At 44.0% G+C, this 24,377-nt stretch overlaps 1 long non-coding RNA gene across 2 annotated transcripts; it reads left to right on the plus strand.

Annotated features, from left to right (window-relative positions):
- Positions 1 to 2,742: 2,742 nt before the first annotated feature.
- Positions 2,743 to 24,003, plus strand: LOC111753244 (uncharacterized). 2 transcript variants are annotated; one of them, XR_010321700.1, is made up of 4 exons: positions 2,743 to 3,232; positions 12,440 to 14,245; positions 19,479 to 19,605; positions 22,848 to 24,003. It is a non-coding gene; the product is annotated as an uncharacterized LOC111753244 (long non-coding RNA). The 2 variants fall into 2 exon arrangements; XR_010321699.1 differs by lacking the exon at positions 22,848 to 24,003 and having other exon boundaries at positions 19,479 to 22,797.
- The last annotated feature ends 374 nt before the right edge of the window (positions 24,004 to 24,377 follow it).

Here is a 24,377-nt window from a genome sequence, read left to right on the forward strand (position 1 = left end):
CCACTTTATTGAAGGTCTTCCTCTTTTCTGCTGACCCTGTACTCTGCCAAGCATGATGTCCTTCTCCAGGGACTGATCCCTCCTGACAACATGTCCAAAGTATGTAAGATGCATTCTCACCATCCTTGCTTCTAAGGAGCATTCTGGTTGCACTTCTTCTAAGACAGGTTTGTTCGTTCTTTTGGCAGTCCATGGTATATTCAATATTCTTCACCAACACCACAATTCAAAGGCATCAATTCTTCTTCAGTCTTCCTTATTCATTGTCCAGCTTTCACATGCATATGATGTGATTGAAAATACCACGGCTTGGGTCAGGTGCACCTTAGCCTTCAAGATGACATCTTTGCTCTTCAACACTTTAAAGAGGTCCTTTGCAGCAGATTTGCCCAATGCAATGCATCTTTTGATTTCTTGACTGCTGCTCCCATGGCTGTTGATTGTGGATCCAAGTAAAATGAAATCCTTGACAACTTCAATCGTTTCTCCGTTTATCATGGTGTTGCTCATTGGTCCAGTTGTGAGGATTTTTGTTTTCTTTATGTTGCGGTGTAATCCATACTGAAAGCTGTGGTCTTTGATCTTCATTAGTAAGCGCTTCAAGTCCTTTTCACTTTCAGCAAGCAAGGCTGTGTCATCTGCATAACGCAGGTTGTTAATGAGTCTTCCTCCAATCCTGATGCCCCGTGCTTCTTCACGTAGTCCAGCTTCTCGTGTTATCTGCTCAGCATACAGATTGAATAGGTATGGTGAAAGAAGATTATCTTAGTGAGGTCTAACACATTACTAGCAATATCTGAATCTCCACTTCAGTCCTCCAGATACCTCCTATCCCCAGTACCAGACGGAGGGGCTTCTATCTCCCGGTCTAAACAGACAGAGATGTCTACATCCACTCCCCAGAAGCAGGGTACACCAACCAGAGACAGGCAACATCCAGACACACAAAAATGATAGCCACCACACACTCATACATCTGTCCAAATTCTACTGTCACCAAGAGTCCTTCCTTGCGATCACAAATGCAATAATGGGACTGAACCGGGTGACAGTTAAAATTTGAAACCCTACAAAAGTAATCAGAAGCTTGGGGCCCTCATAAGTGGGGACACAGGAAGGAAAAAATAATGGGAGATTAGAGATGCACTAACTGGGTAAAACACCAGGGCCCTCACCCACCAGCCGGTACTTAATCAAAAGGAAAATAAGATGGAGAGGGAAGTGAACTAGAGAAGAAGAGAGAGAAGAAAGAAAAACCAATTACCAGGTCCGCAGACTACACCAAGTCTCATGGGTCATGGGGCCAAGTCCCTCACCACAGACTATACCAGGTCTCAATCAAGGGGGAATCACTCCTTTCGTGAGACTCCTGGATTGTGCAGGTCCAGGCAGTGGCATTTCAACTCAATCTTTGAAGAGTGTCTATTAAGCACTCCTGATTTAACAGGTCTCACACATGTTGGGGCCGGGCCCCTCACCATAGACCAACACCAGGTCTTATGGTTCTTGAGGCTGAATCCCTCACCGGAGACAAAAACCAGAAGTCAGAGTTTGAGGGTAAAAGATAAAGGGAGATCCTCTGGCAGTGGACTCTGCCAGGGAGGATGTTGGAGGACTTCTCAGAGGAGGTGATGCCTGTCTGGGCTTAGAAGGATTGGCATGGTTTTATAGGCTGCAGGAGTCCTTGGGTGGTGCACACGGTTAAGTGCTTGAGTACTAGCTGAAAGGCTGGCAGTTGAAATCCACTCAGAGGCAGCTCAGAAGACAGCCTCATGATCTGCTTCTGAAAGGTGACACCCTTGAAAAGCCTATGGGGCAGGTCTACTCTGCACAAACAGGGTCTCCATGAGTCGCAGTTGACTCAATGGTAACTAACAGCAAGAGAAACAGGTACTCCTGCAGATGGACTTCACAAATATCTAGAAGCTTTTTTTCAGGGGCATGGCAGCAATCCAACATGAACGCAGGGAGCATCTGGTATGTATGTGCGGGATGGTGCTGAGAGCTTGTGACCAAGATGTGAAGAGGCGGGGATGCTGGTGAAGGGGCGCAGGAGAGTAGGGCTGGGCATGAGTCCACAAGGGGCAGGGGAGTCATGTGCTGTGGCCTGCACAGCCAGTTAGTGGCAAGTTGGGCCTAGCTCCGGAGTGCCGCTCCTTCCGGAAGACCCACAGATTCCCAGGAAGCCAAGCAGGATGGGCTGAGTCTAGAAGGGCCTGGAATGTCAGGCCTGGGTTTGCTCCTCTCAGTGGTCAGCCAAGGGGGTAGTGCTGGGCTGAGGTTAGTGCTGCTGACAGGTGTTTTTTTTTTTTTTAAATAGTTTTTATTGTGCTTTAAGTGAAAGGTTACAAATCAAGTCAGTCTCTCACATAAAAACTCATATATACCTTGCTACATACTCCCAATTACTCTCCCCCCAATGAGACAGCCCGCTCCCTCCCTCCCTCCACTCTCTCCTTTCATATCCATTTCGCCAGCTTCTAACTCGCTCTACCCTCCCATCTCCCCTCCAGGCAGGAGATAACCAACATAGTCTCAAGTGTCCACCTGATCCAAGAAGCTCACTCCTCACCAGCATCCCTCTCCAACCCATTAACCAGTCCAATCCATGTCTGAAGAGTTGGCTACGGGAATGGTTCCTGTCTTGGGCCAACAGAAGGTCTGGGGGCCATGGCCACTGGGGTCCTTCCAGTCTCAGTCAGATCATTAAGTCTGGTCTTTTTATGAGAATTTGGGGTCTGCGTCCCACTGCTCTCCTGCTCCCTCAGGGGTTCTCTGTTGTGTTCCCTGTCAGGGCAGTCATGGGTAGTAGCCAGGCACCATCTAGTTCTTCTGGTCTCAGGCTGATGTAGTCTCTGGTTCATGTGGCCCTTTCTGTCTCTTGGGCTCGTAATAACCTTGTGTCCTTGGTGTTCTTCCCTCTCCTTTGATCCAGGTGTGTTGAGACTCATTGATGCATCTTAGATAGCCGCTTGCTAGTGTTTAAGACCCCAGAGGCCACTCTCCAAAGTGGGATGCAGAATGTTTGAAAGGCGTGTTTTTAATATGTTTGTTTTTGCTGAGCTGCTCTGAGGTTGTGGCTTTCAGTTTCCTTTTCCGGTTCGCCAGTATGTATGGAAGCAGAGAGAATGTGCCTGGTGATTGCACCAGCACTTGGGCCCTCAGGCTAGCGTTCGGGCCTACACACCCAAGAACAGCCGGATCTTACTTTTGGCAAGGGGATGATTCCTTGGTAAGTTGGGGTTAGGGTGAGAGGGGAGGTTTATGGCCCCCTATCTAACCCTTACAACAACTCTGTAAGAAAAGGATTATCATCATCCTTTTATGTTGTTCTTGTTGTTAGGTGCTGTCGAGTCGGTTCTGACTCATAGTGACCCTATGCACAACAGAATGAAACACTGCCCGGTCCTGCGCCATCCTTACAATCGTTGTTATGCTTGAGCTCATTGTTGCAGCCAATGTGTCAATCCCCCCCGTCAAGGGTCTTCCTCTTTTCTGGTGACTCTGTACTCTGCCAAGCATGATGTCCTTCTCCAGGGACTGATCCCTTCTGACAACATGTCCAAAGTATGTAAGACGCAGTCTTGCCATTCTTGCCTCTAAGGAGCATTCTGGCTGCACTTCTTCCAAGACAGATTTGTTCTTTCTTTTGGCAGTCTATGGTATATTCAATATTCTTCGCCAACACCACAATTCAAAGGCGTCAACTCTTCTTAGGTCTTCCTTATTCATTGTCGAGCTTTCACATGTATATGATGTGATTGAAAATACCATGGCTTGGGTCAGGCGCACCTTAGTCTTCAGGGTGACATCTTTGCTCTTCAACACTTTGAAGAGGTCCTTTGCAGCAGATTTGCCCAAGGCAATGCATCTTTTGATTTCTTGACTGATGCTTCCATGGCTGATGCTTGTGGATCCAAGTAAAATGAAATCCTTGACAACCTCAATCTTTTCTCCGTTTATCATGATGTTGCTCATTGGTCCAGTTGTGAGGATTTTTGTTTTCTTTATGTTGCGGTGTAATCCATACTGAAAGCTGTGGTCTTTCATCTTCATTAGTAAGTGCTTCAGGTCCTCTTCACTTTGAGCAAGGAAGGTTGTGTCATCTGCATAAGGCAGGTTCTTAATGAGTCTTCCTCCAATCCTGATGCCCCACTCTTCTTCATATACTCCAGCTTCTCATATTATTTGTTCACCATACAGTTTAAGTAGGTATGGTGAAAGAATACAACCCTGATGCACACCTTTCCTGACTTTAAACCAATCAGTATCCCCTTGTTCTGTCCGAACAACTGCCTCTTGATCCATGTAAAGGTTCTTCATGAGCACAATTAAGTGTTGGAATTCCCATTCTTCACAGGGTTATCCATAGTTTGTTATGATCCACACAGTCGAATGCCTTTGCATAGTCAATAAAACACAGGTAAACATCCTTCTGGTACTCTCTGCTTTCAGCCGGGATCCATCTGACATCAGCAATGATATTCCTAGTTCCATGTCCTCTTCTTAAACCAGCCCGAATTTCTGGCAGTTCCCTGTTGATATACTGCCACAGCCGTTTTTGAATGATCTTCAGCAAAATTTTGCTTGTGTGTGATATTAATGATATTGTTCTATAATGTCCACATTCAGTTGGATCACCTTTCTTGGGGATAGGCATAAGTATGGACCTCTTCCAGTCAGTTGGCCAGGAAGTTGTCTTCCATATTTCTTGGCATAGACGAGTGAGTGCCTCCAGAGCTGCATCTGTTTGTTTAAACATCTCAATTGATATTCCGTCAATTCCTGGAGCCTTGTTTTTCGCCAATGCCTTCAGAGCAGCTTGGACTTCTTCCTTCAGTACCATCGGTTCCTGATCATATGCCACCTCTTGAAATGGTTGAATATTGACTAATTCTTTTTGGTATCATGACTCTGAGTATTTCTTCCATCTTCTTTTGATGCTTCCTGTGTCACTTAATATTTTCCCCATGGAATCCTTCACTATTGCAACTCGAGGCTTGAATTTTTTCTTCAGTTCTTTCAGCTTGAGAAATGCCGAGCGTGTTCTTCCCTTTTGGTTTTCCATCTCCAGCTCTCTGCACGTGTCATTATAATACTTTACTTTGTATTCTCGAGAGGCCCTTTGAAATCCTCTCTTTAGTTTTTTTACTTCTTCGATTCTTCCTTTTGCTTTAGCTACTCGACACTCAAAAGCAAGTTTCAGAGTCTCCTCTGACATCCATCTTGGTCTTTTCTTTCTTTCCTGTCTTTTCAGTGACCTCTTGCTTTCTTCATGGATGATGTCCTTGATGTCATTCCACAACTTGTCTGGTCTTCGGTCCCTAGTGTTCAATGCATCAAATCTATTCTTGAGATGGTCTCTAAATTCAGGTGGGATAAACTCATGGTCATATTTTGGCTCTCGTGGACTTGCTCTGATTTTCTTCAGTTTCAGTTTGAACTTACATATGAGCAATTGATGGTCTGTTCCACAGTCAGCCGTTGGCCTTGTTCTGACTGATGATATTGAGCTTTTCCATCGTCTCTTTCCACAGATGTAGTCATTTTGATTTCTGTGTGTTCCATCTGGCGAGGTCCATGTGTATGGTCGCCGTTTATGTTGGTGAAAGAAGGTATTTGCAATGAAGAAGTCGTTGGTCTTGCAAAATTCTGTCATTCGATTTCCGGCATTGTTTCTATCACCAAGGCCATATTTTCCAACTACTGATCCTTCTTTGTTTCCAACTTTTGCATTCCAAATGCCAATAATTATCAATGCACCTTGATTGCACATTCGATCAATTTCAGACTGCAGCAGCTGATAAAAGTCTTCTATTTCTTCATCTTTGGACCTAGTGGTTGGTGCATAAATTTGAATCATAGTTGTATTAACTGGTCTTCCTTGTAGGTGTATAGATATTATCCTATCACTGACAGTGTCATACTTCAGGATAGATCTTGAGACATTCTTTTTGACAATGAATGCTTTTCAGAAGTAGAATGATGGTTCCTTCTTCCTAGTCTGTCTTAATCTGGAAGCTCAGCTGAGACCTGTCCTCCATGGGTGACCCTGCTGGTATCTGAATACCGGTGGCATAGCTTCCAGCATCACAGCAACACACAAGCCCCCACAGTACGACAAACTGACAGACATGTGGGGGCATTTATAAAGGAGGAAAAAATCAAAACTCAGAGAGGTAATGGGCCTGAGGTCACACAGCTAAGTTGTGGCACCTTCTGGATTTGAACTCAGGTTTGTCTTCCCCCTCCTTCCCCCTGTGCACCTGAGCAGTGGTGAAGGATGGCTCAGATGGATTACAAAGTTCCCTTGGGCTCAGCAAGAGTTCCCACCTGCCTGATACCTGGCCGGGTGACCGCAGATCGAAGGTAGGTGGTGACGTGTCTGACCTTTTTGGGAACTTTGGAGAAGCAGAGGAGGTGGAGAAGGTGTGGTGAGCCAAGCCCTGAGGATGCCCCCAGTGTGCTGCTGCTGAGGCCTGATGGGGGCAAAAGACTCCTTTGGAAATACAAGGAGTCCAAAGGTTGTACCACCTATCCTATCTGAGAGCCTGCTCTGTGAATGGCTCTTTGGGGGAAACTGAGGCCCTGAGAGGGTAGTGACTGGGCCAGAGTTCCTTGCCCACTTGATGAGAGGCGGCGCAGGGAGATGGCAGGACTCCAGACCCTGTACTCCACTGGCTTCCTATTCAGGACTGCAGGATGATGGGAGAAGAGAGAGGAAGCCCGGTGTGTCCGGAATCAAAAGATGGCCCAGACATAAGAAGTGAGGGGGTCATGTTGTGGAATGGTATCCCCAGCACCATTCCGGCTTTGTGATCTTTCAATAAAAAGACAAAACTGCATGTGTGTGAGTATATAACCTTTGGAGTGTGTGCTTAGATCTGTGTGTTTGTAGAAGCAGAGACAAACCCGGAAGGCACAGTCTAAGCTGTTATCAGAGGTAATGGTGTCTGTGGGGATAGAATAGGCCTTCACTTTCATCTTTAGAAATTTTGTCTTAAATCTTAAAGTCAGAAGGCCTGGTGGGGGCCTCCACTCAGTCCACTGAGAGCTGTGCGAGCCTGGGTAAATCACTTTCCCTCTCTGGGCCTCAGTTTCTTCACCTGATAAATGAGGTTAGAGTTCTCTGCTCTGTTGACCCTGTAGCAGATTTCTGGTAATGCCTGGGCAGTGGGAGTGAGGGGGAAGTAGAGGTCATGGTGGACTGGGGTGAACTGGAAGCACCCTCAGATCCAGGTGAGGGTTGCTGGGTGAAGCGTGGGCCTAATTTACCAGATCTCTCATTTTAAGAGAGTCTCAGAATTATAGATTATTTGGTATAAAAGTTTCTAAGTTTTAAATATTGACACCGAATAAAAAAATTTAAACATTGCATAGGGCTCCCTTGTCTTCCCCTCCTTCTGCCCACCTTCCTCCCTTGCTCCTCTCCTCCCACCCACGACCCAATGGAGAGGCCTAACTCTGTGAAGTCTTGCATTTTCACTTCCCTGTTACAGGCTATTCCCAGTGTCCACATGCCCTAGAGCTGATAGTGACTTAGGGCAACCCCACGTGTATCACTGTAGAACTGGACTCCGTAGGGTTTTCCATGGCTGATTTTTCATTTGTAGAGTAACAGGTCTTTCTTATGAGGGACCTCTGTGTTGACTTGAACCTCCAATCTTTTCGGTTAGCAGCTGAGCTTTTAACCATTTGCACCACCCGGGGACTCCTACAGGCTACTAAGGGTATCTTATTATATGCAGCTTCTTTTTCCTCCTCATTCTTTTTCATGTCTCAGAGTATTCCCTAGTATGATTGGACCCTAATGTACCTATCTGTTGCCTGTTGCCGTGTGTCTTCTAGCCAATTTTGACTCACAGTGGCTCTATATGACAGAGTGGAACTACCCCATAGGGTTTCCTAGGCGGTAATCTTTAGGGAAACAGGCTGCCACATCTTTCTGCTGTGGAGCGGCTGGTGGGTTTGAACCACTGACTTTTGGCTCAGCCACCCAGTGCACAAGCATTGTACCACCAGCGTTCCTCATCTACTCCCTTAGGAATGGGCACTTAGTTATTTCTCTCACTTTTGGTGCTAAATACAATGCTGCACTAAACATCCTAGAATCCATGTGCTGGCACCGGTAGCCTATGGTCTCTGTAGCTTAGAGACCTAGGAGTGGGTTGCTGGAGCAGAGAATAGGCAGGTGTTAGGATATTGGGCCATTGCCAGGTTGTCCTCCAAAACTCTGAAACATTTTACACTTCTGTTTACAAGTAATGAGGGAGTGCACACACACCCTCGCCGGTTGGACTTCACGCATCTTTTTGTTGTTGCCGTTGTTAGTCGGTTCTGACTCATGGCGATCCTATACACAACAGAACGAAACACTGCCAGGTCCTGAGCCATCCTCATAATTGTTGCTATTCTTGAGCCCATTGCTGCAGCCGCTGGTCAATCCACCTGGTTGAGGGTCTTCCTCTTTCCGCAGACTCTCTATTTTACCAAGCGTGATGTCCTATTCCAGGGACTGCTGCCTCCAGATAACATGTTCAAAGTATGTGAGACATAGTCTCCCCATCGTTGCTTCTAAGGAGCATTCTGTTTGCACTTCTTCCAAGACAGGTTTATTCGTTCTTTTGGCAGTCCGTGGTATATTCAATATTCTTCGCCAACACCAGAGTTCAAAGGTGTCAAACTTCTTCTCTCTTCCTTATTCATTGTCCAGTTTTCCCAGGCATAAGAAGAGATTGAAAACACTAAAGCTTGGGTCAGGCCCACCTTAGTCCTCAAGGTGATATCTTTGCTTTCAACACTTTAAGAGGTCTTTTGCAGCCCATTTGCCCAGTGCAATGTGTCTTTTGATTTCTTGACTGCTGCTTCCATGGCTGGTGATTGTGGATACAAATAAAATGAATTCCTTGACAAGCTCAATCTTTTTTCATCTATCAGGGCGTTATTTATTGGTCCAGTTGTGAGGATTTTTGTTTTCTTTATGTTGAGGTGTAATCCATGCTGAAGACTGTGGTCTTTGATTATCAACAGTAAGAGCTTCAAGTTCTCTTCACTTTCAGCAAACAAGGTTGTGTCATCTGCCTAACGCAGGTTGTTAATGAGTTTTCCTCCAATCCTGATGCCCTGTTCTTCTTCATATAGTCCAACTTCTTGGACTATTCACTCAGCATACAGATTGAATAGGCATGGTGAAAGGAATCAACCCTGATGCACACCTTACCTGACTTTAAACTGTGCAGCTTCCCCTTGTTCTATTCGAATGACTGCCTCCTGATCCATGTACAGATTCCTCATGAACACAATTAAGTGTTCTGGAATTCCCATTCTTCACAATCTTATCCATAATTTGTTATAATCCACACAGTCTGATGCCTTCGCATAGTCAATAAAACGCAGGTAAACATTTTTCTGGTAGTCTCTGCTTTCAGCCAGGATCCATCTGACATCAGCAATGATATCCCTGGTTCCACATCCTCTTCTAAATCTGTCTTGAATTTCTGGCAGTTCCCTGTCCATATACTGCTGCAGCCATTTTTGAATGATCTTCAGCAAAATTTTACTTGTGAGTTATATTAATGATATTGTTCAATAATTTCTGAATTAGATTGCTCACCTTCCTTGGGAATAGACATAAATATGGGTCTCTTCCAGTCGGTCGGCCAGGTAGCAGTCTTCCAAATTTCTTCGCATAGATGAGTGAGCACTTCCAGTGTGCCATCCATTTGGTGAAACACCTGAATTGGTATTCTGTCAATTCCTGGAGCCTTGCTTATCACCAGTGCCACAAGCGCAGCTTGGACTTCTTCCTTCAATACCATTGGTTCCTGATTATATGGAACCTCTTGAAATGGTTGAGTGTCGACGAATTCTTTTTGGTACAGTGGTTCTGTGTGTTCTTCCATCTTCTTTTGATGCTTCCTATGTCGTTTAATATTTGCCTGGTAGACTCCTTCAGTATTCCAACTCAAAGCTTGAATTTTTTCAGCTTGAGAAATGCTGAGCGATTCCTTCTCTTTTGGTTTTCTATCTCCAGGTCTTTGCACGTGTCATCATAATACTTTGTCTTCTTGAGCCGCCCTTTGAAATCTTGTGTTCAGCTTTTTACTTTATCATTTTTTCCGTTTGCTCTAGCTACTTGACATTCAATAGCAATTTCAGAGTCTCTTCTGACATCCATTTAGGTCTTTTCTTTCTCTCCTGTCTTTTTAATGACCTCTTGCTTTCTCCATGTATGATGCCCTTGATGTCATTCCACAACTTGTCTGGTCTTAGGTCATTAGTGTTCACTGCGTCAAAATCTATCCTTGACAAGGTATCTAAATTCAGGTGGTATATACTCAAAGTTTCACACTGACTCTCATGGACTTGTTCTAATTTTCTTCAGTTTCAACTTGAACTTGCATATGAGTAATTGATGGTCTGATCTGCAGTGCACCCTGGCCTCCTTATGATTGATAATATTGAGCTTTTCCATTTTCTCTTTCCACATATGTAATTGATTTGATTCCTGTGTACTGCATCAGTACACCATCTGTATAGGTGCCGTTTATGTTGGTGAAAAAAGGTATTTACAATAAAGAAGTCTTTGGTCTTGGAAAATTCAGTCATGCAATCTCTAGCATCATTCTATCACCAAAGCCATATTTCCCAACTACCAATCCTTCTTCGTTTCCAACTTTCATGTTTTAATTACCGGTGATTATCAGTGTGTCCTGATCACACATTCTATCAATTTCGGACTGCAGAAGTTGGTAAAAAACTTCATTTGCTTCATCTTTGGATTTAGTGGTTGGTGCATAAACTCAAATAATAGTCGTATTAACTGTTCTTCCTTGTGGGTGTATGGATATTATACTATCACTGGCAACGCATCGTTTATGATAGATCTTGAAATGCTCTTTTTGACGATGAATGCACCTTACAGCGAAATAATAGATTGGCTTATAAAATGAACAGTATCATCCATGAGTAATGTGCTCCTTTAGACAATGAACTACATGAGACCAAATGGTCAACGTTTAGCCGAAAGCAAAGATGAGAAGGCATGGAGGGTGTCTTAGTTATTTAGTGGTGCTATAAAAGAAATACCACAAGTAGATGGCTTTAACAAACAGAAATTTATTCCCTCACAGTCTAGGAGGCTAGAAGTCCAAATTCAGGGTGCCAGCTCCAAGGGAAGGCTTTCTCTGTCTGCTGGCTCTGGACGAAGGTCCTTTTCAGTCAATCTTCCCCTACTCTAGAAGCTTCTCCGCACAGGGACCCCAGGTCCAAAGGACATGTGCTCCTGGCTCTGCTTTCGTGGTTGTATGAGGTCCTCCTGTGTCTCTGCTTGCTTTTTTCTTTTATATCTCAAGAGGATTGACTCCAGATAATCTTGTCGACTGAGTCCTGACTCATTCACATAACTGCCTCTAATCCCACCTCATGAACATCATAGAGGTAGGATCTACAACACATAGGATAATCACATTAGATCACGAAATGGTAGACAATCACACAATACTGGAAATCAAGGACTAACCAAGTTGACAGATATTTTGGGGGGAACATGACTCAATCCCTGACAGAGCGGAAGAGAAGCTAGATGGATGGAAACAGAACAAACAGAATGAAAATAATGACAATCCTGACACATTGTAAAAATTGTAACCAATGTCACAGAAGAATTTGTATAAAAATTGTTAAAGGGGAATGTAATTTGCTCTGTAAGCTTTCACTGAAAACACAATAAAATCTTTTTAGAAATTCTTATGAAACCCAGATTTTCTTGAGCCACAGAGGCTGGATGAACCAAAACTATGTCCCTGAGATAATCTTTAAACCTTAAACTAAAAATAATCCTCAAGTCTTCCTGAAACCATACAATAAACCAAAAAACCAAACCTGTTGTCATTGAGTCAATTCTGACTCATAGCAAGCCTATAGGACAGGGTAGAACTGCCCCACAGTTTCCAAGGAGTGCCCGGTGGCTTCTAACTGCTGACCTTTCAGTTAGCAGCCATAGCTCTTAACCACTACACCGTCAGGTTTTCCAAACCATGCAATAGTTTAGCTTAACTAGTAAAGGTTGTCTGCCTTGAGCATCTTGCTCTTTTAAAATCTGTTTATATAGGATCAAACTAACAACTGCAACTGGAAAGATTAGATAGGAAACAGGGGGCAGTGAGTTTATATCAATGGGGGAGGAACAACTCAGAAAAGGAGAGCGAGAATGGTTGCACAACTCCAAGAATGTAATCATTGTCACTGAATTGTACATGTAGAAACTGTTGGATTGGTGTATGTTTTGCTGTATATATTCTCAACAACAGCAATAACCAAAAATAAAATATACAAAAAAGAATACATTAGATCAGTTTATTAAAAAAAAAAAGTACATTAGATAAGTGAGGCGAGATAATTTGTATGGATTCTCACAGTCTTATCTGTTTTCTGACAGAAAGAACTTTTCATCAAGGTAGAAAACTAAAACAGCTGGAATAAACCCACAGGGAGTAACACTGGGGCTGTGCTGTGTCTCGGAGAGGCGGCCAGCTTTTGTGTCCAAGTAATGCCTTCCATGGAACCTCTGGGTGGTGCAACAATCAGTGAGCTCGGCTGCTAACCGAAAGGTCAGAGATTCGAGCACACCCAGAGGTATTTCAGAAAAAAGGCCTGGTGATCTACTTCAAGAGCTCAGCTACTAACCGGAAGGTCAGGGATTCGAGTCTACCCAGAGGTGCTTTGGAAAAAAAGGCCTGGTGATCTACTTCAGGACAAGCAGCCATTGAGAGCCCTATGGAGCACAGTTCTACCCTGAAACACCTGGGGTCACCATGAGTCGGAGTCAACTTGATGGCAACTGTTTAATGCCTCCTACCCTTCTGATTTTACCTGGCTACACTGGGGTGTGTGGGGGGTACTCAGTGGACACCAGCACAGGGGATGCAGCAGAAAATACAGCAGGCCCTGCCCTGGGATGCTCAGAGTCTGATGGAGGTGGTTGACGCCTCCAGAACCATAACACAGATAGGACCACAGCCAGGAGAGCACCACAGGCGGTGGGACAGGGCTGGGGAAAGCCAGCAAGGGAGGAGGTGTTTTGCACTGTCCCTCTAAGATTTGGTGAGCTTCCACACGGTAGGGAAGGTGATGAAAGCGTTCCAGGTGGAGGAAACAGCCGGAGCAAAGGCATCTAAAGGTGCAAGGGGACTGCGAGTCCTCGAATGTGACTGGCACCAGACGTAGGTGGAGACAGGGAGTGGTGAGTGATAAGGTGGGCAAGAGAGGAGGTGGAACCAGGTCAGGGGGGCCTGTGGCCAGGCTAATGAGTTTGAGCTCGGTCCCGTCGTTGTTGTTAGGTCCGCTGAGTCGATTCCAACTCATAGTTACCCAATGAGACGGAATCGACTGCCCCATAGAGTCTTCTAGGCTGTAATCTTTACAGGAGAGATTGTCAGGTCTTTTCTCCCATGGAGCGGCTAGTGGGTTGGAAGTGCCGATCTTTCCATTAGCAGGCCAGTGCTTAACCGTTGCACCATCAGGGCTCCTTGAACTTGGTCCTGGGAGGTCATTAACGATTACTTGGTAGGAACACACTATCCAAACCTCTTTACCCTGCCTGAGGAACATGACCTCCAGACATCTAGAGGGAGAGGCTTTGCTGGGATCCTGTCCTGTGGCATCTGGGGAAACACATGGGGTCTCAGTATCTTCTTGTACCCCAACAGGACTCGCTGACTTGGCTTGGGAGGGCAGGGAGCTGGAATGAGGCTGAGTAAGTTTTTTTTAAATAGCACCTGGCCAAGCCCTGTAGACAAACACTTTGGCTCAAGTCCGTTTCATTTCTATCTCTTGGAGGGGATCGCTGCCATCCTGGAGGGAATTGCTGGAGATCTGGCCCCTCGGTGATCCCTGTTGCCATGGCTGGCTCACATTCCATCCTATAAGTTGTTTTCTCCCCGCGCTCCCAAGGGTAAAGCAAAGCCTCCTTCCAGCCTGGACACAGACTGGTCAGCTGTAAGGAGAAACTCCGAGAGACCACTGCTGGCACCATGAACCCAGAACCCGATGGACTCAGCTCAGGTAGTCCTTCCTTTTCCTAGGACGTGCAGTTGAGATTGGCCCTCCAAAGCTGAGTTAACCTACAGAGGAATCAAGAATTGAGAAGGGAGTTGGATGAGCGTGCGTGCACATGAAACCACATGATTCGAAGCATCATTGTAATTGGGTTAAAATGACAGCCCCGACCAGAGCATTTTAGAAGGTTAGCAAAGTAAATCTGCATAGAATTCTTACCCTTTAGGTATATTGATTCATGTAAACTGGCTTTACGAAAAAATGTTTTGTTGTTATAATAATGGCAGGGATATTCGTATACAATGCAATAAATCTCTGCTGAAACACTGCACAAAAATTTTTATAAACAGTCGTTTTTGTGTCATCCCTTCTGACATTGTCACCCCGTGGGGTCTGAACCCCCATACCTCCCTAGTGACGTCACTGGCCCCTGTCGCTTGTTTGCGATTCCGTAATCCCCCAAACCTTTAAAAACTGTATATGTCTTTGGTGGCTCGCTTGGACAGAAATCCTGACCTGAACTAACCTCGGACCACTTCTGTTCCTTACAGTATTTGCCCCAGTGGTTTAGAGCTCCCTGCTAATAGGAAGGTGGACGATTTGAAACCACCAGCTACTCTGAGGGAGAAAGATGTGGCAGTCTGCTTCCATAAAGATTGTAGCCTTGGAAACCGCATGGGGCAGTCCTACTCTGTCCTATAGGGTCGCTATGAGTTGAAATTGATTTGACAGTAATGGATTCGTTTTTTTGATTTAGCGTGAATATTGGTTTCACTGCCGAATTAATTAATTTAATAAATTAAAAATGTGTATGATTACAGGATGCTCCTTACAACCATTATAGACATACACACCCACACACATGCACACATATGTACATATATGTGCATATGTAAACCACTTGTGCTGGGCTGGTAACCAAAAGGTTGGCGGTTCAAACCCACACAGGGCACTGCAGAAGAAAGGCCCGGTGAACTGCTTCCTTACAGATTATAGCCAAGTTCTCCTCTGTAACATGTGGGGATCAACATGTAGCAGAATCTACTCGATGGTACAAGACAACAACGACAAATTACGTATGAAATCATTCACAAAAACCATACTCGTCCTTATTATATTCAAAACATTGATATTTTCCATTCCATTCTCTTTGTAAAATGCTGCCCTTGATCCAATAAACTCATTTCCTGACCTGCTGATAGGTTGCAACTCACACTTTTTGTCAGTTTGGCCAGTGGTTTATCAATTTTGTTGATTTTTTCAAAAAACCAGCTTATGGTCTTGTTAACTCTTTCAATTCTTTTTCTGTTTCCTATTTCATTTAGTTCAGTTCTAATTTTTATTATTTGTTTTCTTCTGGTGCCTGTGGGTTTCTTTCGTTGCTCTCTTTCTATTTGTTCAAGTCGTAGGGATAATTCTTTGATTTTGGCCCTTTCTCCTTTTTTGGATGTGTGCATTTATTGATATAAATTGGCCTCTGAGCACTGCTTTTGCTGTGTCCCAAAGGTTCTGATAGGAAGTGTTTTCATTCTCATTGGAGTCTCTGAATTTCTTTATTCCATCCTTAATGTCATCTATATAATCCAGTCTTTTTTGAGCAGGGTATTGTTCAGTTTCCAAGTGTTTGATTTCTTTTCCCTGCTTTTCCTATTATTGATTTCCACTTTTATGGCCTTATGGTCAGAGAAGATGCTTTGTAATATTTCAATGTTTTGGATTCTGCTAAGGCTTGCTTTATGACCTAATACATGGTCTATTCTAGAGAATGTTCCGTGTGCACTAGAAAAGAAAGTATACTTGGTTGCTGTTGGGTGGAGTGTTCTGTATACGTCTATGATGTCAGGTTGGTTGATTGTGGCATTTAGATCTTCCGTGTCTTTATTGAGCTTCTTTCTGGATGTCCTGTTGCTCCCCGAAAGTGGTGTGTTGAAGTCTCCTACTATTATTGTGGAGCCGTCTATCTCACTTTTCAATGCTGGTAGAGTTTGTTTTATGTATCTTGCAGCCCTGTCGCTGGGTGCATAAATATTTAATATGGTTATATCTTCTTGGTGTATCATCCCTTTAATCATTATATAGTGTCCTTCCTTATCCTTTCTGATGGATTTAACTTTAAAGTCTATTTTGTCAGAAATTAATATTGCCACTCCTGCTCTTTTTTGATTGTTGTTTGCTTGATATATTTTTTTCCACCCTTTGAGTTTTAGTTTGTTTGTGTCTCTAAGTCTAAGGTGTGTCTCTTGTAAGCAGCAGATGGACGGATCTTGTTTTTTAATCCATTCTGCCACTCTCTGTCTCTTCATTGGTGCATTTAGTCCATTTACATTCAGGGTAGTTATGGATAGGTATGAATTTAGTGCTATCATTTTGATGTCTTTTTTGGTGTGTTGTTGACAGTTTCTTTTTCCCACTTAATTTTATGTGCTGAGTAGATTATCTTTATATATTGTCCTTTCCTCATATTTGTTGTTGTTGATTTTGTTTCTGCTGAGTCTCTATTTTTTTCTTATATTTTATTTTGATGAGTAGGATAGTTTGTCTCCTTTGTGGTTACCTTATTATTTACCCCTATTTTTCCAAATTTAAACCTAACTTTTATTTCTTTGTATTGCCATATCTTCCTCTCCATATGGAAGGTGTATGTTTACATTTCTTAGTCCCTCTTTATTATTCTAATGTCTTCTTTTATATAATAACATCACTGTTACCCTGTTTTGAGCTTTTTTTTTTTTTTTTTTTTTAAATCTTGCTTTGTTTTTTTGGACTTCCCTGTCTGGGTTGACTTCTGGTTGCCCTGCCCAGTGTTCTAGTCCTGGGTTGATATCTGATATTATTGATTTTGTAACCCAAGAACTCCCTTTAGCATTTCTTGTCGTTTCGGTTTGGTTTTTATGAACTCCCTCAACTTGTATTTATCTGGAAATGTCTTAATTTCACCTTCATATTTAAGAGACGGTTTTGATGGATATATGATTCTTGGCAGGCATTTTTGTTTCCTTCAATTTTTAAAATATGTCATCCCATTGCCTTCTTGCGTTCATGGTTTCTACCAAGTAGTCCGAGCTTATTCTTATCGGCTTTCCTTTGTAGCCGACTTTTCATTTCTCTCTTGCTGCTCTTATAATTCTCTCTTTATCTTTGGTTTTGGCAAGTTTGATTATAATATGTCTTGGTGACTTTCTTTTAACATCTACCTTGTGTGGAGTTCAATGAGCATTTTGGATAGATATCTTATCTTTCAGAATATCAGGGAAGTTTTCTGCCAACAAATCTTCAACAATTCTCTCTGTATTTTCTGTTATGCCTCCCTGTTCTGGTACTCCAATCACTTGTAGGTTATTTCTCTTAATAGAGTCCCACTTGATTCTTAAGTTTCCTTCATTTTTTTAAATTCTTTTATCTGATTTTTCTTCAAATATATTAGTGCCAAGTGATTTATCTTTGAGGTCAGAAATTCTAGCTTCTGATTGCTCAGTTCTGCTCCTCTGACTTTCTATTGAGTTATCTAATTCTGTAATTTTATTGTTAATCTTCTGAATTTCTGATTGCTGTCTGTCTATGGATTTTTCCAGCTTATCAAATTTTTCATTATATTCCTGAATAGTCTTTCTAATTTCTTCAATTACTTTATCTGTGTGTTCCTTGGTTTGTTCTGTGTATTGTCTCATTTTCTTCCTGATGTCTTGAAGGGTTCTGTACATGAAACTTTTGTATTCTGCATCTGGTAATTCCAGGAATGCACTTTCATCTAGAAGATCCCTGGATTCTTTGCTTTGAGAGCCCATTGAGGTGATTATGGTCTGTTTCTTTATGTGACTTGATATTGACTGTTGTCTCCAAGCCATCTATAAGTTATTGTATTAGTTTATGCTTGCTTACTGTGTCATAGCTTCTTGCTTTGTTTTGTTTTGTTATACCCCTATGGGTTGCTTGAGTGAGGTTGCTTGATTATTTTTGCCTTTGGAGCTCTGGTGTCCTGTCCCCAGATGTCTAGAGCTGTTATCAGGTATATCAGTCTAGGAGTGTATTCAATTTTTCTCGTATGAATTCAGCTCAGGTTTCCAGGTAGCTGATGATCAAGTGTGTGGTACAGGCTCTGTCCTACAGTCTTAGGGGGGCAGGGGTGGTTGGCGTATATACTGGTATCTGATTGCAGTAGGAGGTCACACTCTGAACAAGGCAGGGGGCTTAGAACCGACCCCTGAGTGTCTCTGAGGAAAGTGTGTCCCTGTTCTCTAGAGCATGCAGGTGGATGGGTTCTGCAGAGGGACCATGGGCACCCAAAGTTTTTGGTTGTAAGGACTGGGAGGTACCAGTTTTCTTTGGACCCCTGTTGCGGGTGGCTGGGTGACCTGCTTGGAGCTACCAGTCCTTAGGTCCCTGATGTGGGTAGGTGAGGACCTTGTTTAATAGGGAAAGCAATGTCAAACATCAAACACCCACCTCTTTGCGGCACAGCCTAAATGGTTGGAGTTTGCCAACAAGGGCCTATTCTCCCGAAATAGGCCCACACAGGTCCATGCAGAACGGAAAGGTGCTCAAGGTCCATGGATGGTTCATGCCTGGACAGGAGCCGCTTCTGTCCTGAGCTCCCCCAGTTAGTGGAGCTAGCAAGTTATCTTTTCCCCTAAATGCAATTTTTTTCCTTTCCAAGGCTGGGACGATGGCTCTAGGTGCTCAACAGAGCTTATCTGAAGCCCAGAGAATTCAGCTGCAGAAGCCGGTTTGGGGGTGGGGGGGGCACGTTAAAACATATGCAGGTACTTAGCTTTTGCCAAGAGCACCATTCTCCTCAGGTTCCCGGAGGTGTGAGTGTGCTGTGTGGCTGGCTGCTTCTCCCTGAGGAAATTGCAGCGGAATGCTAGTACCAGCCCACCAGCCACTGCTTTGGGAATGGTGCCTGAGGGCTCCCTGCTATTCAGGTCCAGTAACTCCTCTCCATTTCTGAACGGTCTCTTCCTCCCCCTCCCACTCAGTTCATTTTCTAAGCTTGCCTTTGAAGCTCAGGGCTCCCAGCTTGTCACAAATATACTCGTTTCACTTGTTTTTTGGGGTCTTTGTTGTAAAGAGGGCTCGCTGGAAGCATCTGTCTAGTCCGCCATCTTGGCTCCGCCTCTCTGCAACTCACATTTTGAAGACACTGATATAAAGTGCTTGGCACACAATAGGGACAGGGTAAATGGGAACTATCAGTGGAATTGTCTCACTTTCTGGTGCTGGAAGGCTCGTTTTCTGATTGCCCTGAGCTGACAATGATTCTTTTGTCCACAAAGTTCCAAGACACTTCCCAGGTGACTTTATCAGAAGTACCCCAAGTGACAGCTACTCAGGAAGATGTATATATAACCACCTTATATAATCAATGCAATTTATGATCTGCCACCATTTCCTCTAACCATGTTCTGTTTCTTTCCAACTAGAGAGCCAAGGCTTCATTGAGGAAGTCATTGAGTATCTAGAGAACAGTTTGAGGCAAGAGGAGCTGCAACTCCTGCTGGCTGAAGACCAAGCCTGGGAGAGATTCCTGAATAAGGCGGGCTTGTCCAGGTAACCTCCACGGTGCCCCAGGAACGGCACCCCATTCTTCCCGCTGGGCCAGTTGCCTCCTGGCAGACACGCATCCTCCAGGCAATCTCCTGTGGGGTTGAGGATATCCCTTCTCAGCAATCCATGAGGGACATTTCCTCCATGCCATTCACTGGCGGAGCCCAGATGAATTCAGTGGTTAAGTGATACGGCTGCTAACCAAAAGGTCGGTCATCAGTTCAAATCCACCAGCTGCTCTTTGGAAACCCTGTGGGGCAGTTCTACTCTGTCCTGTAGGGTCACTATGAGTCAAAATTAGCTTGATGGAAATGGGTTTGGTTCTATTCGACATACAGTCACCCCTGATGAACAGGAAGTCAGTATGATTTTGTAACAAGTCCGAGTGGGTGGCTACCAAACTTTTGTAATTTGAGGAACTCGCCCCTACTTGTCCTCCCAAGTTCCCACTGGAGACAAAAATACCTCCTTCTCAAGTCTGTCCAAATGCAGGTCTTTGTAGGCTTAACGATTCATGTATTTGGTTCTTCAAGTCTCTGGCATCTTTAAGAGGTTCTATAAAATTGCTCATTGCTTTGGAGTGCACACATGTTAAGCAATCACCAGCTAAGGCGTGAGCCTAGTGGCATCTGAGAGTAGGCCCTGAGCGTTGAGGGTACTGGCTGGGGGCTTGGGAGTCAGTATAGGTGGGGTACAGAGTCAGAGTAGAGCCAGGGTTCATTGCCGGGGCTCCTGAATGCCCGTCAGTAGGGGCATGTTTCCAAGGAAGACAAGCCTCCCCCACAGGCACTGGATGGGACAACACTTTACTCACATAGAAAAAAGACAGAACAACGTCAGCTTCCATAATGGGCATCGGTCGCTCATGGTCAGTGCATCTCTCTGCTCAGCTGACACAAGGAGCTGATCTGCATGCACCCCTCCTGTGATGCAGGAGAAGGATCCGGTTTCTTCCCCACAGGGAACAGATGGAGCAGTGGGGTTGGCCAGGTGCTAGGTAATGCACACACCTAGCTGATGTCGTTCCTGGGAATATTAACACGAGTTCAGGGCAGGAGCGGACCAATGTGTTATTAGGCCATTGTCTGGTATGGGAAGTGTTTGCGTCAAGATGGCCCAGAAAAGGAATTAGCCCATATTCTCGTCTCATCCAAAAAGCCAGGCCAACACAGCTGGTCCTAATTACAAGGTCCATTCATGTGACACAGGGAAAGGGAACAGGCTGTGCTGGGACTGACCCTTTCAAAAAGGTGGTCACCCATCCTTGAGTGAGAAAACACCTTAACCTACCATGAAACAGCATCTTAAGATGATTTTTGCTTATTTATTCCCTTATGGAATAAGTACTATGGAGCATCTATGATGTTCAAACATGAGTAACATTGAAAGAAAAATCTTTGCATTGTAGAATTCTTTCCATTTGATTTATAGTAAAAGCTGTATGATTTGTGGAGGATAGATCTTACCAAATCCATTTTACAGCTAAGGAAACTGTTTTTCTTAATTACTTGCTCTTCATTGTTACAGGAATGAGGGAGTTGTACTACATTAAGCTCTGAACAAGCTCAGGATAGACATAGCTGCAGAAGACAAAGAATAGCAGGATATAGAGAGGTTTTTGGATGAGTTTCCTTGGGTGAAAATGGAGCTTGAGGAGCATATAGAAGAGCTTCATAGAATTGTAGACAACAGTGAGAGGGAACACAGAGACTGCACCATCTTCCAGGTGGTGGCCAGTTTCACCGGCATCTTCTCTAGCATCCTGGGCTTGCTTGGCTTGGCTTTGGCACCCGTGACAGCAGGGGCCAGTCTGGCACTTCCAGCAGCAGTGGGGCTCGGAACAGTGGCTGCTATCACTAGGCTTCTCTCTGAGAAGGGGTGTGGTGTTCACCTGTACTAAGGAGTGCAGGGGAACAGCGGGCTGCACTCGGTCTCAGGCCACCTCTTTTGGCCGGCAAGGTTTCTGGGGACCACTGCACCCCCCTAGGTGAGACACAGCTTCTCCAGTGCACCCCAGGCCTCAAACAGAGACCCTGGTCCGCCTCTGAGCAGGTTCCACTTCAGTCCCTGGGAAGGTAGCCACAGGAGAGGTTGGTGGGGCTGGGCACTGGAGGGCTGTGTGCTTCTCCCTTCTCATGTCACTTGGGGTTTTCTGGCTACAAAAGTGCTGTAGTGCGTTTTAGGAACTTTCCTCTTTCCTCAATGTCTCGCCATCCACTCGGGGTCTCCCCATCACTGTGAACTGTGCTGGTGCAGAGGGACAGCTGCCTTCATGTTTTGGGACATTGGCCACTCAGTTGTTTTTTTTTTTCTTTTACAAGCACACTTTTTCTTTGCTTTTTAGATTTCAACAAATAACCAAAATGACATCATATAGGGAAAAAACCACAAAAACTGCATGCTCACTAAATATGCCTGTAGATGATTAATATAGAGAATTGCCATACACTCAACTTTGTGTCTTTCTACAATTCTGACTAAACGAAGTTAGGAGGTAAAGAATGATTCCCCATGTAAAATGCCTATGTGGACACTTGGAATATATCCATGTATGTCAGCATTAATGCTTGTAACTAACAAATTCAGTTTGGACCAAGAACAATGCCACTTACTGGAGACAATGTGTATTTAAGCGGTTTTTTCGTTTTGTCTTTTTAAAATTTTTTAAATTGTACTTTAAGTGAAAGTACAAATCAAGTCAGTCTCTCATACAAAAACTTATATACACCTTACTATGTACTCCTAGCTGCTCTCCCCCTAATGAGACAGCACACTCGTCCTCTCCACCCTTTATTCCCCGTGTCCATTCAGCCAGCTCCTGTCCTCCTCTGCCTTTTCATCTCACCTTCAGACAGGAGCTGCCCACATAGTCTCATGTGTCTGCTTGAGCCAAAAAGCTCACTCCTCACCAGTATCATTTTCTGTCTTATAGTCCAGTCCAAACCCTATCCGAAGAGCCAGTTTTGAGAATGGTTTCAGTCTTGGGCTTACAGAAGGTCCAGGGAACATGACCTCCAGGGTCTTTCCAGTCTCAGTCAGACCAATACGTCTGGTATTTTTACAAGAATTTGAAGTCTGCATCCCACTGTTCTCCTGCTCCTGTCAGGGAGTCATTCTTTGTAGCTGGGCACCATTTAGTACTTCCAGGTTCAGGCTGATGTAGTCTCTGGTTTATGTGGCCCTTTCTGTCTCTTGGGCTCATATTAGCTTGTGTCTTTGGTATTCTTCATTTTCCTTTGCTCCAGGTGGGTTGAGACCAATTGATGCATCTTAGATGACTGGGGAAGAGCTGTCTCCTCAAAGTAGAGTCAACCTTAATGACGTGGATGAAGTAAAGCTTTCGGTACCTTCATTTGCTGATGTGGCATGACCCAAAATGAGAAGAAACAGCTGCAAACATCCATTAATAATCAAACCTGGAATGTGCAAAGTATGAATCTAGGAAAATTGGAAATCGTTAAAAATGAAATGGAACGCATAAACATCGATATCCTAGGCATTAGTGAGCTGAAATGGACTGGTATTGGCCATTTTGAGTCAGACAATCATACAGTCTACTATGCTGGGAATGACAACTCGAAGAGGAATGGTGTTGCATTCATCATCAAAAAGAACGTTTCAAGATCTATCCTGAAGTACAACACTGTCAGTGATAGAATAATATCCATACGCCTACAAGGAAGACCAGTTAATATGACTATTATTCAAATTTACACGCCAACCACTACGGCCAAAGATGAAGGAGTAGAAGATTTTTATCAGCTGCTGCAGTCTGAAATTGATCGAACATGCCATCAAGATGCATTGATAATTACTGGTGATTGGAATGCGAAAGTTGGAAACAAAGAAGAAGGATCAGTAGTTGGAAAATATGGCCTTGGTGATAGAAACAATGGTGGGGATCGAATGATAGAACTTTGCAAGACCAACGACTTCTTCATTGCAAATACCTTCTTTCACCAACATAAACAGCGACTATACACATGCACCTCACCAGATGGAACACACAGAAATCAAATTGACCACATCTGTGGAAAGAGATGATGGAAAAGCTCAATATCATCAGTCAGAACAAGGCCAGGGGCTGACCGTGGAACAGACCATCAATTGCTCATATGTAAGTTCAAGCTGAAACTGAAGAAAATCAGAGCAAGTCCACGAGAGCCAAAATATGACATTGAGTTTACCCCACCTGAATTTAGAGACCATCTCGAGAATAGATTTGATGCACTGGACACTAGTGACTGAAGACCAGACGAGTTGTGGAATGACATCAAGGACATCATCCATGAAGAAAGCAAGAGGTCACTGAAAAGACAGGAAAGAAAGAAAAGACCAAGATGGATGTCAGAGGAGATTCTGAAACTTGCTCTTGAGCATCGAGCAGCTAAAGCAAAAGGAAGAATTGAGGAAGTAAAAGAACTGAACAGAAGATTTCAAAGAGTCTCCCGAGAAGACAAAGTATTATAATGACATGTGCAAAGAGCTGGAGATGGAAAACCAAAATGGAAGAACACGCTCGGTGTTTCTCAAGCTGAAAGAACTGAAGAAAAAATTCAAGCCTCGAGTTGCAATAGTGAAGGATTCCATGGGGAAAATATTAAACGACGCAGGAAGCAACAAAAGAAGATGGAAAGAATACACAGAGGCATTATACCAAAAAGAATTAGTCGATATTCAGCCATTTCAAGAGGTGGCATATGATCAGGAATCGATGGTACTGAAAGAAGAAGTCCAAGCTGCTCTGAAGGCATTGGCGAAAAACAAGGCTCCTG

Source organism: Loxodonta africana, chromosome 4, assembly GCF_030014295.1.
Source record: "Loxodonta africana isolate mLoxAfr1 chromosome 4, mLoxAfr1.hap2, whole genome shotgun sequence".
Taxonomy (NCBI): Eukaryota; Metazoa; Chordata; class Mammalia; order Proboscidea; family Elephantidae; genus Loxodonta; species Loxodonta africana.